Source organism: Carcharodon carcharias, chromosome 20, assembly GCF_017639515.1.
Source record: "Carcharodon carcharias isolate sCarCar2 chromosome 20, sCarCar2.pri, whole genome shotgun sequence".
Classification (NCBI taxonomy): domain Eukaryota; kingdom Metazoa; phylum Chordata; class Chondrichthyes; order Lamniformes; family Lamnidae; genus Carcharodon; species Carcharodon carcharias.
The window spans coordinates 5,556,858-5,576,933 of NC_054486.1; positions in this window are offsets into that span (position 1 = coordinate 5,556,858).

A 20,076-nucleotide genomic window follows, 5' to 3' on the forward strand; every position below is an offset into this window, starting at 1 on the left:
GCAAGGGGAGACTTTAGTCTGGACGGTGAGAAGAGGGGAAGTAAAGGGGCAGGTGTTGCACCTTCTGCGGCTGCATGGGAAGGTGCCGTGGGAGGGGGTTGAGGTGTAGGGGGTGATGGAAGAATGAAGCAGGGTGTCCCGGAGGGAATGATCCCTGGGGATCATCCTCCGCCATTTCCACCAACTCCAGCACGATGCCAACATCAAACACATCTTCCCTTTCACCCACCCTGGCGGCATTCCACAGACAAGGGTGTAAGAAATTGGCTCAGGAGTAGACCAAATGGCCTGTCCTGCCAGCTCTTCCATTCAATACGATCATAACTGATCTTCGGCTTTAACCCCACTTTGCCGCCTTCTCTCCATTTCCCTTAATTCCCCGAGAGACCAACAATCTGTCTATCCCAGCCTTAAATGTATTCAATGATGGAGCATCCATAACCCTTTGAGATAAGGAATTCCAAACAGTCTTTGAGTGAAGTAATTTCTCCTCATCTCAGTCCTAAGTGATTGGCCCCTTATTCTGAGACTGTGCCCCCGTGTTTTAGATTCCCCCGACCAGCGGAAACAATCTCTCAGCATCTACCCTGTCAAACCCCTTCAGAGTCTTGAATGTTACAACGAGATCACCTCTCATTCTTCTAAACTCCAGACAACATAGACCCAGTTTACTCAGCCTCTCATCATAGAACAACCCTCTCATCCACGAGACCAATTTACAAGTTGGAAGCAAATTAAGATCTGGAAGAGAGAGCTCAGGACTGTGCAAGCTGACAAGAGAATTCCAGCACCAGAGAAAGCAGGCATAGGTATCAAGAAGACCTTGGAAACTAGAGGAAATTTGGAAGGAGATCCTGGGAAACAGACGGAGCCTGGGAAAACTTGGATTTTCCCCCTGTCGATTGCAGGCGCAGCGCCATTTTACGCGGGTGGGCCAATTAAGGCGTCTGCATAGAAGCGCTGAGCACTCCCTGCCTTCCCTTCCCTTCCTTGACCTCTCTGTCTCAATTTCTGGTGATAGACTGTCCACCAACATCCATTACAAGCCCATTGACTCCCACAGCTACCTCGACTACAGCTCCTCACACCCCGCTTCCTGTAAGGACTCCAACCCATTCTCTCAGTTCCTTCGCCTCCGTCGCAGCTGTTCCGATGATGCCACCTTCAAAAACAGTTCCTCTGACATGTCCTCCTTCTTCCTTAACCGAGGTTTTCCACCCACGGTCGTTAACAGGGCCCTCAACCGTGTCCGGCCCATCTCCCGAGCATCCGCCCTCACGCCTTCTCCTCCCTCCCAGAAACATGATAGGGTCCCCCTTGTCCTCACTTATCACCCCACCAGCCTCCGCATTCAAAGGATCATCCTCCGCCATTTCCACCAACTCCAGCATGATGCCACCAGCAAACACATCTTCCCTTCACACCCCTGGCGGCATTCCCCAGGGATCATTCCCTCCAGGACACTCTGGTCCACTCCTCCATCACCCCCTACACCTCAACCCCCTCCCACGGCACCTTCCCATGCAACCGCAGAAGGTGCAACACCTGCCCCTTTACTTCCCCTCTCCTCACCGTCCAAGGGCCCAAACACTCCTTTCAAGTGAAGCAGCATTTCACTTGCACTTCCCTCAATTTAGTCTACTGCATTCGCTGCTCCCAATGTGGTTTCCTCTACATTGGAGAGACCAAATGCAGACTGGGTGACTGCTTTGCGGAACACTTTCAGTCTGTCCGCAAGCATGACCCAGACCTCCCTGTTGCTTGCCATTTCAACACTCCACCCTGCTCTCATGCCCACATGTCCGTCCTTGGCCTGCTGCAATGTTCCAGTGAAGCTCAACGCAAACTGGAGGAACAGCACCTCATCTTCCGATTAGGCACTTTACAGCCTTCCAGACTGAATACTGAGTTCAACAATTTTAGATCATGAGGTCTCTCCTCCATTCCCACTCACTTTCCAATCCCCCTTTTTTCCAATAATTTATATAGATTTTTCTTTTCCCACCTACTTCCATTATTTTTAAATGTATTTCTATCCATTGTTTTATCTCTACCTTTTAGCCTTTTTCGATCCCTTCCCCCCACCCCACCCCCACTAGGGCTATCTGTACCTTGCTCGTCCTGCTTTCTACCCTTAATGTCCCCATTAGCACATTCCTTAGATAATATCACCAACTTCAACACCTCTTTGTCCTTTTGTCAATGACATCTTTTCGCTATCTCCATCTGTCACTGGCCCTCTATCCAGCTCTACTTATCCCACACCCCTTTAAACAAGCTTATATATCACCTTTTTTCTATTTTTCCTTAGTTCTGTTGAAGAGTCATACGGACTCGAAACGTTAACTGTGTTCCTCTCCGCAGATGCTGTCAGACCTGCTGAGTTTTTCCAGGTATTTTTATTTTTTTGTGAAATTATACACATTGTTCGAAAGGATGGAAAAGTAGAATATTTTTTGAATGGTGAGAGAGGAGTAAATGTTGATATTCAGAGGGATTTGGTTGTCTTTGTTCATGTGTCACAGGAAATGAGCATACAGATAGAGCGAGCAACTCGGAAAGCAAATGTTATGTTGGCCTCTATTGCAAGGGGGTTGGAGTTTAAGAGTAAGGGAGTCTTACTGCAATGATACGGGGCTTTAGTGAGACCATGCCTGGAGGACTATGCACAGTTTGGGTTCCTTAACTATGGAATAAAATACTTGCAATAGAGGAAGTGCAAAAAAGTTCATTAGATTGATTTCAGGGATGAGAGGGCTTCCCTATGACAAGAGGTCGAGTAGAATGGGTTTATAATCTCTGGAGTTAGAAGAATGAGAGGTGATCTCATTGAAACATATAACAGTCTTTGAGGGTTTGACAGGGTTGATGACGAGAGGCTGTTTTCCGTGGTTGGATAGTCTAGAATGAGAGGCCACCAGTCTCAGAATCAGGAGTCAGCCATCTAGAACTGAGGTAAAAAAAAAATTTCCCTCAGTGGGTTATGAAACTTTGGAATTCTCTATCCCACAGAGTTGTGGATGTTCAGTCAATGAGTATATTCAAAACTGTGATTAATAAGTTTTTGGGCACCAAGAATATAAAGATAAGATGGGAAAGAAGAATTGATGTAGAAGTTCATCTTGATCTTATCGAATGGCAGAACAGGCTCAAGATGGCCTGTGGACAATCCTGCTCCTATTTCCTGTGTCCTTACAAAAGTCTAACAAATTGTTTATTACTTATAATGTTTGGAGCCATAGAAGGTCAAACCTTAACTCAGTATCACTTTTACCTCCTCCGTCTCAGTATCATATTTAGAAACTTAGGCAAATACACTTCAAAAATCCAACAGTAACACAAAAAATTTAAAGTAACCATGCACTAAAACAACTGGCCACACACAGCAACAAAATTGACAACATTGAGCATCTCCTCTCTTTTACTTCTAATGCCATGTAATGAAACTGAGCATTAAGCTAAGAAACCTTACACGTACGAACATACAAAGATACAAATTAGGAGCAGGAGTAGGCCACTCAGCCCCTCGAGCCTGCTCCGCCATTCAATAAGATCAGGGCTGATCTGATTGTAACCTCAAGTTCACATTCCTGCCTATCCCCAATAACCCCCTTGCTTATCAAGAATCTGTCTACTTCTGCCTTAAAAATATTCAAAGATTGCTTCCAGCGCCTTTTGAGAAAGAGAATTCCAAAGACTCACGACCCTCTGAGAGAAAAAAATTCACCTCATCTCCATTTTAAATGGGCGACCCCTTATTTTTAAACCATGGCCCTCATTCTAGATTCTCCCACAAGCGGAAACATCCTCTCCACATCCACTCTGTCAAGATCCCTCAGGATCTTATATGTTTCAATCAAGTTGCCTCTTACTCTTCTAAACTCCAGCAGGTACAAGCCTAGCCTGTCGAACCTTTCCTAATAAGGCAACCCACCCATTCCAGGTATTACTTTAGTAAATCTTCGCCGAACTGCTTCCAATGCATTTATATCCTTCCTTTAATAAGGAGACCAATGCTGTATACGATACTCCAGATGTGATCTCACCAATGCCCCATATAACTGAAGCATAACCTCCCTATTTTTGTATTCAATTCCCCTTGCTATAAACAATAACATTCTATTAGCTTTCCTAATTACTTGCTGTACCTGCATACTAACCTTTTACAATTCACGCACTTTGACACCCAGATCCCTCTGCATCTTAGAGCTCTGCAATGAGCTTGAACTGAAGAAGTAGCTTTAATTGTAAACTTCCACCATTGAATGACCCCTCGATATGGAATTACTTAGATCAAAAAGTACTGAATGTGGCTTTCAAATGTCACCTTAACATGTCAAGTCCTGAATCAGCAACTAATTGAAAAATCAAAATGAGGTTTGAATGCTGCTCCTGTTCAACAGCTTATCAATCACTGTGCATTCCCAATTTCTTCAAACACCTTTACCATTAAGGGAAACCACTTCAAGATGATGAAGTATCATAGAAAATTGCACATTAACAAGTGATCTGCCCAATGTATACCTGAAATTGTTAGCGACTTAACATGCTGTAAATAGTGACTTTGTAATTGAAAATAATTATAATGGAAACTAGTTAGTCCTATTGTCCAATTTAAATATAGACAGTTTAAAAGGCGAGTACTATAAATGTAACACAGCATCCTGGTTCTGGTCATTTATTTTGCTGCTGTAGTAAGCAGCACAGAGAAATATCTTAATGGAGGAAAAATCATCGGTGTTTTCATGTTTGTATTAGTCGAGGAAGGTTGTAATATTTTATTTGTACCACAGTCAATTCTCATTGTTTGATTTTTATGGAAATTAAGCAGAATTGCCTCTGGGCAATTGTGCTGAATTTGCATATAGCAAATTAGTTTGAATGCAAAGAAAAAGCCTTGAAATTTCCTTTAGTACAGGTATTTCCCTGTGATCAAAACAAAGGAAAAAAGTGTTCTGACTTCAGTTAGTTTTAACTAGATGCTGATTTAGATTCTACATGTCGAAGTCAGGTCTAAATGATCTTTAACTGTTGCAAATTGCACCTGAAAGGTCAAGTGGAAATAATACTTAATTCTCTTCTGTAAGCTCATTTGCATAATTATTCACAACATCAGATCCAGGCTCTGCGAGAAAAAATTGGGACATGAATTTAAGGAGATAAAAACAATTAAAGGGAAATGGTAGGGAATAAAATGTCAGCAAAATTTTGGACAGCCTAAGGTACCTTAACCCCTCGACACCCTCTTAGACAGTCCCTGGAGATCAAGGGAAACTTGCTTCCAATCCAGTTCAATAGGTTCTGAGATGGCTGATGAACCCAATGTGTGATCTATAGACTCTTGTGACATGCAGGGCTGGTGGTAACTGCAGGTTGGGTATGTAGTTAAGTTGTTTGGAAGTTTGTGTGCCCTCTCCAATGTCCAATTTTGTGTGTTCCAAATGAAGTCTCTCAGTCTATTTGGTGCCTTTCTAAACAAACCTTCTCCATTTTGGTCAGTCACAAACCATGGACTCCCATGGGTCAGTGGGAATTTTGATCTCTTCAGGGATGCTTTGAGACCATCCCTAAAGTGTTTCTATTGTCCTCCTGGCAGTCTCCTGCCGCTTCCGAGTTCTGAATAAAGCAGTTGCTTTGGGAGTCTGGTATCAGGCACATGAGTGACACATCCTGCCCAGCGGAGCTGGTTTTGAGTGATTAGCACCTCGGGAGAAGACCTTGCTGTTGGACCACCTTTCTCCCATTAGATTTGGAGGATCTTGCAAAGGCATCACTGATGGTTCTTCTCCAGTGCTTTGAGGTGCCTGCTTCAGGTTGTCCAAGTCGCTGAAGAAAATAGGAGCATGGGGGTCACTGCTGTCCCAGGAACCATGAGCTTAATCTTGGGTTTGAGATCCTGGCCCTCAAATGCTTATTTCATCAGTTGTCCGAAGTCTGAGCTGGTACAATGGAGCTCATGATAAGAAAAGGTTGCCAATGTACAGAAGCTGGTTCACATTTTCCAGGGGCTCACCATTGATCCTACTAGATTGGGGGAGTGGCGGGGGGGGGTGGAGTGGTGGAGAGATGGGATGCTTGTGCCATGAGAGGTGATTGGAAGAGGTCCTTAGTTTTCCAGGTAATAAAAAAGCAGAAAATGCTGTAAATACTCAGCAGTTCTGGCAGCATCTGTAGAGAGAGAGAGATAGAGTTAACGTTTCATGTTGAATATCAATTTTCAGGACTGAAGGAAGGTAGAAATATGATGGGTTTTATGTTGTTGAAGAGGGGAGTGGGAGGGAAGAAGGAAAGGCCTGGAAGAGGGTACAGGGCAGGAGAGATTAAATGACAAAGATGTCATGGAACAAAAGGCAAAGGCAGTGGTCATGGTTGTAGTAAAGAAACAAAACATTTGTCCAAAGTGAGTGCGAGTGTCGGAATAATGAACAACTCTGTCCGAAAGGAAAATCACAATAAACAAGATTAAGGCCGGCACATGGCAAGAAAACAGAATCAAAATGGGGGACAGGGTTCATTGTCTGAACTGCTGAATTTAACATTGAGTCCAGATACTGTAAAGTGCCTAATCGAAAGATGAGGTGCTGTTCCTCGAGCTTGCGTTGGGCTTCACTGGAACGCTGCAGCAGACTGAGGACAGAAATGTGACGGTGAGAGCAAGGTGGTGAATTCAAATGGTAAACAACTGGAAGCTCGGGGCCTTGCTTGCAGATTGGGTGCAGGTGTTCTGCAAAGCAGTCACCCAGTCTGCTTTTGGTCTCCACAGTGCAGAGGAGACTGCATCATGAGCAGCGAATGCAGTAGACCAAATTGAAAGAAGTACAGATAAGTGCTGCATCACCTGGAAGGAGTTTGGGACCTTGGACGGTGAGGAGGAAGGAGGTGATTGCATGGGAAGGTGCCGCGGGAAGGGGATGAGGCATTGGGGGGTGATAGAGGAGTGGATCAGGACACAGGGAATGGTCCTATCAGAATGCTGAGATGGGAGGGGAGGGGAAGATGTGTTTGGTTGCAAAAAAGCAGTAACGATTGGGAGTGTATTAGAAGCAAGCAAAGGGCCATGGCAAAGCTGATAAAATTGAAGAAGTAGAAGATGAGAGTAAACCAGCCAGGAATATAAAAACAGATTGTAAGAGGTTTTATAATTATGTAGAAAGGAAGAGAGTAGCTAAAGTAAAAGTTGGTCCCTTTAAAGCAGACAGGAGAAATTATCATGGAGAATGAGGAAAAGGCAGAGGCACTGAATAAATATTTTGTGTTGTCCTCACAATAGTAGATACAAGTTTCATACCAATAATAAACAGCAACGTATGGGACTAAAAAGGGTGAGGAAATTAAGGAAATTAATATTAACAGAGAAAAAGTATTGGCGAAACATGTGGTATTAAAGTCCGGCAAATCCTCAAAACTTGATGGCCCATACCCCAGGGTTCTAAAAGAGGTAGCTGCAGAGACAGTGGATGTGTGGGAAGGATGTTTCCCCTGGCTGGGGGGTCTAGAACCAGAGGATACAGTCTCAGAATAAGGAACAAGTGATTTAGGACTGAGTTGAGGAGAGAGTTCTTCACTTACAGGATTGTGAATCTTTGGAATTCCCTGCTCCAGAGAGCTGTAGAAGCTCAGACATTATGTTCAATACTGAGATTGACAGATTTCTACATGTTAAAAACATCAAGGGATACGGGGATAGTGCAGGATTTTTTTTTATTCATTCGTGCCTGGGCCAGCATTTATTGCCCATCCCTAATTGCCCTTGAGAAGGTGGTGGTGAGCTGCCTTCTTGAACCGCTGCAGTACCAGTGGTGTAGGTACACCCACAGTGCTGTTAGGGAGGGAGTTCCAGGATTTTGATCCAGCAACAGTGAAGGAACGGCGATATACTTCCAAGTCAGGATGGTGAGTGACTTGGAGGGGAACTTGCAGGTGGTGGTGTTCTCATCTATCCGCTGCCCTTGTCCTTCTAGGTGGTAGTGGTCAAGGGTTTGGAAGGTGCTGTTGAAGGAGCCTTGATGAATTCCTGCAGTGCATCTTGTAGATGGTACACACTGGCGGAGGGAATGAATGTTTGTGGAAGGAGTGCCAATCGGGCAGGCTGTTTTGTCCTGGATAGTGTCAAGCTTCTTGAGCGTTGTTGGAGCTGCACTCATCCAGGCAAGTGGGGAGTGTTCCATCACAATCCTGACTTGTGCCTTGTAGATGGTGGACAGGCTTTGGGGAGTCAGGAGGTGAGTTACTCGTCACACGATTCCTAGTCTCTGACCTGCTCTTGTAGCCACAGTATTTATATGGTTGGTGCAGTTCAATTTCTGGTTAATGGTAACACCCAGGATGTTGATAGTGGGGGATTCAGTGATGGAAATGCCATTGAACATCGAGGGGCAATAGTTGGATTCTCTCTTGTTGGAGATGGTCATTCCCTGACACTTGTGTGGCACAAATGTTACTTGCCACTTGTCAGCCCAAGTCTGGATATTGTCCATGTCTTGCTGCATTTTGACAAGGACTGCTTCAGTATCTGAGGAGTCATGATTGGTGCTGAACATTGTGCAATCATCAGTGAACATCCCCACTTCTGACCTTGATGGAAGGAAGGTCATTGATGAAGCAGCTGAAGATGGTTGGGCCTAGGACACTACCCTGAGGAACTCCTGCAGTGATGTCTTGGAGCTGAAATGATTGACCTCCAATAACTACAACCATCTTCCTTTGTGCTAGGTATGACTCCAACCAGCGGAGAGTTTTCCCCCTGATTCCCATTGACTCCAGTTTTGCTAGGGCTCCTTGATGCCACATTCGGTCAAATGCTGCCTTGATGTCAAGGGCAGTCATTCTCACCTCACCCCAGGAGTTCAGCTCTTTTGTCCTTGTTTGAACCAAGGCTGTAATGAGGTCAGGAGCTGAGTGGCCCTGGCGGAACCCAAACTGGGCAGTGAGCAGGTTGTTGCTCAGCAAGTGCAACTTGATAGCACTGTTGATGACTCCTTCCATTACTTTACTGATGATTGAGAGTAGACTGATGGAGTAGTAATTGGCCGGGTTGGATTTGTCCTGCCTTTTGTGTACAGGACATACCTGGGCAATTTTCCACATTGCTGGGTAGATGCCAGTGTTGTAACTGTGCTGGCACAGCTTGGCTAGGAGTGTGGCTAGTTCTGGGGCACAAGTCTTCAGTACTATTCCCGGAATATTGTCAGGGCCCATAGCCTTTGCAGTATCCAGTGCCTTCAGCCATATCTTGATGTCATGTGGAATTAATCGAATTGGCTGAAGACTGGAATCTTTGATGCTGGGGACCTCCAGAGGCTGCCCAGATGGATCATCCACGTGACACTTCTGGTTGAAAATGTTGTAAATGCTTCAGCAGTGTTGTTTGCTCTGTAATGCTGGGCTCCCTCATCATTGAGAATGAGGATATTTGTTGAGGTGCCTCCTCCTGTTACTAGTTTAATTGTCTACCACTCTTCATGTCTTCATGTCACAGTATCTAACCCACTGGTTGTGGATTGTTTAGCTCTTTCTATAGTATGCTGCTTCCATTGTCTAGCATGCGTGTAGTCCTATGTTGTAGTGACACTAGGTTGACATCTCATTTTTATGTATGCCTAGTTCTACTCCTGGCATGCCCTCCTGTAGCCCTCATTGAACCATTGGTTGTTCTCCTTACTATCATGGCTTAATAGTAATGGCACAGTGAGGGAATTGCCAGGCCATGAGGTTACAGATTGTGGTTGAATACTTTCTGCTGCTGCTGATGGCCCACAGTGCCTTGTTGATACTAAGTTTCGAGTTGCTAGGTCTGTTCTGGATCTATCCCATTTATCATGGTGGTAGTGCCACACAACATGATGGAGGATATGCTCTGTGTGAAGACAGGACTTTGTCTCCACAAGGACTGTGCGGTGGTCACTCCTACCAATATTGTCTTGGACAGATGCATCTGCAGTGGGTAGATTGATGAGGCTGAGGTCAAGTAGGTTTTACTGTTTTGTTGGTTCCTTTACTACCTGCCACAGACTCAGTTTGTTCAATATGCCCCGCAGGATTCAGGCAGCTCGGTCAGTACTGGTGCTACCGAACCACTCTTGATGATGGACATTGAAGTCCCCCACCCAGAATACATTCTGTGCTCTTGCTATCCTCAGTGCTTTCTCCAAGTGATGTCCAACATGGAGGAGCGCTGATTCATCAGCTGAGGGAACGCAGTACGTGGTAATCAGCAGGAGGTTTCCTTACCCGTGTTTGACCTGATGCCATAAGGTTTCATGGAGTCCAGAGTCAATATTGAGGACTCCCAGGGCAACTCCCTCCAGACTGTACACCACTGTACCGCCACTTCTGCTGGGTCTGTCCTGCTGTTGAGACAGGACATAATCAGGGATTCAGATGGTGGAGTCTGGGACATTGTCTGTAAGTATGATTCCGTGAGGATGACTATGTCAGGCTGCTGCTTGACCAGTCTGTGAGACAGCTCTCCCAATTTTGGCAATAGCCCCAGATGTTCATGTGGAGAACTTTGCAGGGTCGACAGGGCTGGTTGAGCCTTTGTCGTTTCTGACGCCTAGGTCAATGCTGGGTGATCCGTCCTATCTTATTCTTACACAACTTTTCTGTCACAATTTGATACAACTGATTGGCTAGCTAGGCCGTTTCAGAGACCAATCAACAGTCAAGAACAGTCAAGGACTCACACGTGGGCCAGACCAGGTAAGGATGGCAGATTTTCTTCCCTAAAGGATATTAGAGAACTAGAGTCCGTAGTTACATGATCAACATTATTAATAGTAGCTTTTCTAGTTTTTCTGAGAGTTCCTCAGATACTGAAGCAGCCCATGTCCAAATGCAGCAAGACCTGGACAATATCCAGACTTGGGCTGACAAGTGGCAAGTAACATTCATGCCACACAAGTGCCAAGCAATGACCATCTCCAATAAGAGAGAATCTTACCATCGCCCCTTGACATTTAACGGCATTTAACAGCATTACCATCACTGAATCCCCCACTATCCATAGGCTAGCCATATAAATACTATGGCTACAGATCAGAGGCTAGGAATCCTGCAGCGAGTAACTCACCTTGTGAATCCCCAAACACTGTCCACAAGGTACAAGTCAGGAGTGTGGTGGAATGCTCTATACTTGCCTGGATGAGAGCAGCTTCAACAACACTCAAGAAGCTCAACACCATCCAGGGCAAAGCAGCCCACTTGATTGGCACTGCATCCACAAACATTCACTTTCTCCACTATCGACGCACAGTAGCAGCAGTGTGTGCCATCAAAAGATGCACTGCAGCACCTCACTAAGGCTCCTTAGATGGCACCTTCCAAACCCATGACCACTACCACCTTGAAGGCAGCAAATACATGGGAACACCATCACCTGCAAGTTTCCCTCCAAGTCACTTGGAAATATATTGCCGTTCCTTCACTGTCGCTGGGTCAAAATCCTGGAAGTCCCTCCCTAACAGCACCGTGGGTGTACCTACACCAGATGGACTGCAGTGGTTCAAGAAGGCAGCTCACCACCTTAGGGATGGGCAATAAATGCTGGCCAGCTAGCTACACCCATGTCCCATGAATGAATGTTAGAAACTAATGAATTGTATTGAAATTTTCTCAATTGTAGTAGAATTTGAATTTATGTCTCTGGAGCATTAGTGTAGATGTCAGATAACTTCTCCAGTAACATTACCACTATGTTCCCGTTCCTAGTAATTTATGAAATTCCACCTTAATTTCAATTGCAACGCTCTATTAATTATTAAATTTTGGTATAAACTTGCACAGTGTTCACACATATCAAGTTACTCAGTACTTCAGTTGCAGATCAAAGAACTAATAAGCAAACCTGAAGGAACACGGGCTTTTATTGTGACTTGGTGGCAAATAGGCAACAACCAAACAAACAAAATAAAATAAAAATCTTTCACTTCTCCCCTATGGTTACCTGACTGCGTGAATGGGAGTGTCATTTCCAGATAAATTACCTGCCTCATGAAGCCTTGAATCATTCACTGATTGTGAAGAAAAAAACCTGCATTTGAGAAAAGGGTCCAAATGTGCTCAAAGTCAATAGGTTTGTGCAGAGAGTGCAGATTAACTGCCGTGAAAGATAGGAAAAAAGAACAGCCAGCAAAAAGAAGGGAGGAATGAGCAGAGAAACAATCAGAAGAAAAGCAAACTGAGGTTGGATGGCATACAAAGGTTTGGATACCCAAGTGTGAGGTTGCTGAAACATCTGACAAAGGAGACTGCAGCTACATTACTTTAGCAGGATAATTAGAAAATGGGAAACTGTGGGAGACAGCTTGAAGGAAATGAGGCAGTTTGATGCAGAGATTGTTGGGAAAGGACAGGTAAGAGCAAAACCTGCAAGGAGAAAACCCAAGAAGATGATTATTTAGAAATGGGAAGGCTGAGGTAGGTGAACGCAGATTATTGAAAGCCAGACTGAAAGTGACAAATTGGAGACAAGGTCAAAGAAGAAACTGCATCTTCCTGGTAATATTAAAAAGGCACACAATGAACACAGTCAGCTCATTAGAGAAATATGTATTCCGAAAAAAATCTAAAGCAAAATATGAATATTTTGAGGAGTTTTCCAACCAACTATATTGCTGCTGCCCACCAGATCAGTGTTGAAACTTCCATCTGACTACCCATCAAAATGTACATTAACTGCCCTGGGTAGCTCTTTCGAGTACAAACCCATTTCCATCTGTTTCAGATGAAGTTACATTGTTTCATAGTTTGTCATTGTGAGATTTGAACTCTCAATCTTGGGGTTACAAACCCAGTACCATAACCACTTGGCTATTTAGGCCAAGCTAACTGCCCTGGGTGGTGCTCTAACAGTGGAACAAGACAAACAGGAATAGAAATTGGGAGTAGGTGGTTTCAGGAGATGCATGCTAGAAATTCTTGTTAGACCTCGTTAGCCATTAATTGAAGCTCTAGCAACATCTGCATCATGAGAACAGCATGACTTAGGTAACAGACTGTCAGCCTAGTATTGCTTCATCATTTATGAAACACTATCTTTGTGAATTTTATATAACCTTGGGGAAATTCAAAACAGTAAATTGTATTACGATGAAAAGTGATTAATAATATACATATATAAGTACACACCAGGGTTCCAAAAAAAACAATCCAGGTGTTTGCATTAGTTTCCCTGTTTAGATTTAAATTTCATTTCCTCTTTTCCTTTCATGATCGGCTCCCCTACCAGCCATAGACTATAATTTGACAGAGGAAGGACAAAAAGGGAATTTTTATATTCTCAGTTCTGGAAAAAGCCACTTTTGAGCAAGTTGCTTTGTGATTTACAATGGTTATTTATGCTCAGATTTATTTTTGCTGAAAAGCTGTACTGAAGATGAAAGGTGACAGTGACACATAATTGAACATTTTCCACATCTGCCTTTATAATAGCCCAAATTTTATCTAGAGGTTAATGGTGAAACTAATAGTCATCACTAATCAAAAAGCAAATTCTGCATCTGCACACACGCAGTTAAATGCAAAAATCCTGATACCCTGCCCCTTCTCAAGGTGTGGTGTAACAGTTCTTGCCAATGGACACATCACTGAAATCAATGCAACGATGTGAAGTTTGGATACTTGCACACTAGTTCCTCACTAAACTCTCCAGAGAACATTAGGTCGGATGCACTCAGATATAAGTGACTTTTTAACAGTGTAATAGGTAATAATTACTGACAAACAACCTTTCTGAGCCTGGAAACTTAACTTTACAAATCTTGAGTCTCATTCCATCAGAATTTAATTAGTGTAGAGATTTTAAAACTCTTTTTTCCTTTATTGGCCTACCTCTTAATCTCGTCTGTCTTTCCCAATCTTATTGTGTTTTCTCTACATGACTTAGATCCAATTAATTTATGTAGTTTAGACTTCTCATGCGAATTCAATACCCACCCCACAGCAAGTTTGGTGACGATGGGGAGGCATTTAGTGCAGCGGGAAGGTGTCGGGTGGGGACTCATTGCAATTAATGGTGTGTATATGTTGCACTGTCACAATGGGATAAAGTTGATGAGCCAACTGGTATATTCCTTCCCTTTTCATGTTTGTACTCAGGAATTTTTGCTCCAGTTTATTTTGTCTAATGGGCTCATACCCATGAGCTAATAGAAAGTGCATTCCATCAATGAGAATTGCATTTCATTTTAGGCTTCAGAGCTAAAAGGTGAATAACTCTGTGCTCTTCCTACCTTCATGTTCAGTGCAGAACAAACATTGGAAAACACTTTTTTTGGCATCCTAGGGATATTGGAAGATCCCTATTTTCACTAAGTCTTCACAATTGCCCTAAGACACAGTGCTCTATGTATAATATTGACGGGCCCACGTTCAGCTGTTCAAGGTAGAGAGGTATATTATGTTAAAATAAATAAAACTAGATTTAAAACTGAAGAATCCCACAAGGAGCATAATGTCTAATATTAGAATCCAGTTTTAGTGAGTATTACCTGACGTGTTTAATTAATCTGGACTGTTCCTAACTGATGCCTCATTGTTACCATTGAGACTAATAGTATCGAGATTAGTTAGGGAGAGTTCCATAGTAATTTGCCTCATGTGGAATATATAACGCATGAAATGCAAGCTTTATCATTGAAGCATTAGTAACAGAGCATATATTGATTTTATTTCAATTCACTGATTGTGAAATAGGTGCAACATATGGGGAAGATTTCCTCTGTTCACTATTTGTATCAAACAGGTGTATGAAGAAGATAAAAACAAAAAAACTGCGGATGCTGGAAATCCAAAACAAAAACAGAATTACCTGGAAAAACTCAGCAGGTCTGGCAGCATCGGCAGAGACGAAAAGAGTTGACGTTTCGAGTCCTCATGACCCTTCAGCAGTTCTGTTGAAGGGTCATGAGGACTCAAAACGTCAACTCTTTTCTTCTCCGCCGATGCTGCCAGACCTGCTGAGTTTTTCCAGGTAATTCTGTTTTTGGAGTATGAAGAACACATTTGTAACATAATGGAGAGTAGCGAGCCCCCTCTCCATTGCATGTGCAGTACAATCAGTTCATTATAAATTATATAAGATTAATAACAACTTTTCCATGAACTTAATTGTAAACCACCAAGATCAAAATTAGAGATAAAAAGGACATTATTATTTCCCCTATGGATTAAACACAGATCAACTGACATAAACATCTGCGAATTTGATGGTTTTGCCTTGATCTTCTTAATTTAAATATGGTGAAGCTAAATTAGTTTTGACAGTTCAGTTATTTTGTACTCAAATAAAAGAGGATTATTTTGTTTTGCTAAACTGATTACTTTTAACAACGTAAATTTTATGATTAAATATTTATTATTATTTTCCCAAGTTGAAACTTCGATGTCTCACATTTGCCGACAATCAAACATTTGTGATTTGTGGGTAATTAATTAAATTTACTCATCCATACCAAAGTTTTTGGCCTTTTCCACTTCCTGCTTTGTTGCATTGTGTGTTTCAGTGCAACTCACCCAAAATCAGTAAAATCAGAGCAAAGGATTGTGGAGGTTTAAAAGTATATTATATCTAGCTTGAGTTTCTGCCATATATTGTATTTGTTTAAAACATTGTGCAAGGAACTGGCCCCGCCCACAAAACTGCCCCCCCCCCCCCAGTAATATTGTTATATTATTCATAAAGAAATATGAACTAATTGTTATGCGAATGAAAATCCAGGGTGCCACATTTACTGCTGCACTGCAGTCAAGTACTGAGCAACAAATTTATCAGTGCATCAGCCACATGGAGAGCTGCAAGAAATAGACTCAATGAAGCTCTAGCATAACAAAAACAGAATTACCTGGAAAAACTCAGCAGGTCTGGCAGCATCGGCGGAGAAGAAAAGAGTTGACGCTTCGAGTCCTCATGACCCTTCGACAGAACTGTCGAAGGGTCATGAGGACTCGAAACGTCAACTCTTTTCTTCTCCGCTGATGCTGCCAAACCTGCTGAGTTTTTCCAGGTAATTCTGTTTTTGTTTTGGATTTCCAGCATCCGCAGTTTTTTTGTTTTTTTGTTTTGAAGCGCTAGCATTTTGAGTCTAAAGGTGCGGTTATTTCAAACTTATGAGAACCAGAAGACATAAAATGGTGGCAGCTAGTGTCAGAAAGTAAAACCAAAGCATTTTAAATGGACTTAATCTTGAATTAGAATGAAATGAAAAACCTGAATTGGTGCCAGAGAGGGAGAGAAAAACAGTCAGGCAGGCGAAAATGGAATTGCAGCAATGAATACATGGGGCAGAATTTTGCCCTTGGCTAGCGTGTGGGCCCCACCGGCTCGGCGATGGACGGGCAGCTGAACTCCGCCACCGAAAGAGGCCCCGCCGCCATTTTGAGTGGACGGGCCAATTAAGGCCCGTCCAGCAGCCTGCCCGAAGGGAAGCGCTATGCGTTCCCTGTGCGAGGGGGGGGGGAAGGGAATCCCTCTCTGTCAGAGTGCGCTCTTTCACACATGCGCATGAAAGAGCGCACAGCTTCCCTGAGACTAAGTGCTGCCTCAGGGAGATTAGTGAGAGGTAAGTAAACCCTAAAAATAAATAAATATTAAAATTATTAACATGTCCCCCTCATGTGACAATGTCACACGAGAGGGGACATGTTAATAATCAACACGTAAAATTTGTTAATTTTTTAAAAAACGGACATGAAACTTCACCCCGCCAGTGGATGAAGTTTCATGAATAATCTGCAGCCCGCTGGGGCTCCTGGCCTGTCCACCAGCCTTAAGCTTGGACGGGCAGGGTGTTTAATAAGGTTAATTAGCCTGTCAGTGGCCTTAATTGGCCATTGACAGGTCGGCGGGCGGACAGCTGATTTCGCTGTCCGCCCGCCTTCGTGAATATTTAAAGGGACCGGGATGACGTCGGGGGTTCCTCCCAACATCGTCCCGCGTCATTTTCCCCTCAACGAGCGGGCCCCGCCCCCAAATCGCTGACGGGAAAATCCTGGTCATAGATACAGCCCGTGATGAATTGGGATGTTGATAATGTCATAGAGGCATTTGAGAAGTTTAAACAAAAGCGGAGACTGACAGTCAATAGCTTTCTAAACAGCACCAGTGAAGATGAAAGGTTCAGCTACATCCTTTTGTGCACAGGACCGAAAGGGTTAAATTTGTTTACTGGTTGGGAGATGGGCGAGGACAACAGTAAAAATCCAGACAATTAAAAAAAAAAATTTCAGTACACATCTCCAGCCCAAATCAAATAATCAGATCCAACAAAATGAATTTCGAAGTCTGAGGCAAGAACCAGGTAAACCTGCTGAGAATTTCATAACAAGATTGAAAAATAGTGCCAGAAAATGTAAATTGAAGAAACAGTGGAAAAGCTGCTAGATCAACTCATTAGGGGTTCTGTACACCCTGAAGTACAAAAAATGTGATTGGAAAGGTGTAAGATTTTAGGGTTTCGAGATATAAAACTTTTTTAATTAAAATCTCTAAGTTCTGAATTCTTAATTTCTAACACTAGGGTCCTCAGGTGTGCCTGACCTAACAAGCTCGAAATAATTAGTATTTATGAATCAAGTAGGATTTATTAAGTAAGATTTTCCACATACATAACAAAAATAGTGAAGACAACATGGAAGTCTCTCATCCCTCAAGCTCCTAGGATTTCTTGAGCGTAGCCAGAACAGGCAATGTCTTTCTCTTCTTCTGTCCCTGAAGTGATGGTGAACTGTGTCGCAGAAGAGCCATACCACAGAAGCCATAGTAAAACTGTGCCCACAAAGATTCCCATTTTCTAACTTTTATCTCCACTTCTCATTATTCCAGAATTGCTCATTTGTAAAAAGTCCAAATTCACCTCTTCCATTGGTTTAGGGTGTGGGTCCTCCAATGTCACCCCACCTCTGTAACTAGACTCATGTAGATTGAGGGCAAATGTCCATCCCTTTTTCCCTCGGCCCTACAGTTTACATTCCATTGTGAGCAAATGTCACATTTCCTTTAGATGCAGAGCAGTTGCAAAACAACGTCTCAACCTCTTCAACATATTTTAACCCAAGTCCCAGGGATACTGAAGCCATTAAGGACAAGTGTTAATAACACTTCCTACCATAATAGAAAGAAAAGTGTCCCTTGAAAACAGATGTCCTTCCCTACAAATATGGTTAATCAATTAAATCAATGCATGCATTTTGTTCAGAGAGAGGCTGCCATCCTGAGCTTAAGCTACTTTTTAGCCATTTTTTCAAAGTTGGTAAAAAGACTTGCCACAATGCACAGTGAGGACGAACATACAACTGCTGGAAAAACTCAGCAGGTTTGACAGCATCTGCAGAGAGGAACACGGTGACCGTTTCAAGTCCATATGACTCCTCATCAGAACTAAGGAAAAATAGAAAAGAGGTGAAATATAAGCTGGTTTAAGGGGTGGGGTTGGTGGTGTGGTGAGACAGGTAGAGCTGGATAGAGGGCCAGTGATAGGTGGAGATTGCCAAAAGATGTCATAGACAAAAAGACAGAGGCGTTGAAGGTGGTTTTTGCTTTTATACAACTGCTGAACCCAGGCTCTCAGGCAACTTAACGTCATAAAATCCACTAAATGTAATTCTTACAAATAACTACCTTCCTGTGCCTTGGCTGCCCTTGTCTCACTAACAGAAATTCAGACTGAACTTTTGAAAACACGGTTAAAAATAAAATCCATCGATGAAACGTCAGACCAACAACGAACCCTAAAAATCAGCGGCATTATCAAAATTTTACAGAGGAGAAGCTCACAATGTCGTAGGCTGTAGGCACTGCCAGAGCACTTGGAGCCGTCAGTAGACAAATGAAGGCACTGACCACCCAAATGGTTAGCTAAGATTTGGCAGCAGATTTGATGCAATGAAACAGCAAAAGAAGACACATACAGATCAAACTGCAGAGCTTGTGAAAAGCCAAATCACTGGGAAAATATGTGCAGAATAAAGAAAGATGGTAAAGGAGTTATAGAGCAGAGAAGGAAAAGAAAGAAAAATATCCATACTCTGGAAGATGGTGATTTGTTTGAGAAGACAATAGGCATGGGAGCCATACAACTGCATGAAATTGTTGCATCCAGCATTCCCCAGGGAAGGGAAATTCACACAATCATTCAGATCAGGAAGAGGGTGAGAAATAAGCTCACAATCATAAATCTGAATTGAAGTTTGGTACCAGGGTAGAATTTGTGCTCAGCGAGCGGGGGCGGGGCCCACTCACCAAGGCGCAAAATGAGGCATGGTTCTATCGGGCACGCATCCCAACATCACCTCGTGTCGTTCAGATTTTCAGTTCGGCGGGTGGGCAGCTGAATCGGCTACACACCCACCAAACTGTCAAAGGCCTATTAAGGCCATTTAACAATCAATTAAATCATTGACCTGAGCTGCCCGTCCAACCCTTAAGGTTGGCGAGTGGGGGTGCAGGTGAAGAGCCCAGGCGGCCGTCACATTTTTCATGGAACCTCATCCACGGGCAGGATAAGGTTTCATGAATGTTTTTAAGTGCTGGAAAATTTTTTATTAACATTGATAGACAGGTCCCAGCTCATGTGACAGTTTCACATGAGGGGACATGTCCTTAATTTTTTTTTCTCCCTTTATTCAATGTTTTTTGTGAAACTAATCTCCCCGAGGTACCTCTGTGCCTCACGGAGATTTCTGCACTCTTTTGCAGAGAGCGCTCAGCGACCTTAATTTGCCCGCCCATATAAAATAGCGGCGCCCAGCTGATCGGGGCACTGATCGGCTGCACGCCCGCCCTCACCCACCCCTGCACAACCACCCCGCCCCCCCTCCCCGACAGGGAGAAAGATCTCCCCCAGAGTACAGAGTGACCTCATCCCACTCAGACTATACCAGGAGATCTTTCCTGAAAATTTGAATGAAAATGGCTACGCAAGGAGAGATGTTCTGAAACCAAGCAACATCATGCTAATGGCATATGGGGGAACTAAGATTCGACAGCTAGGAAGAATCCAAATCAGAGGAAAAGATGTTACTTGTATGTTCTACGCACTGAAACAGATTATTCTGCTAAAATGGAGTCAAGCAGTTGAA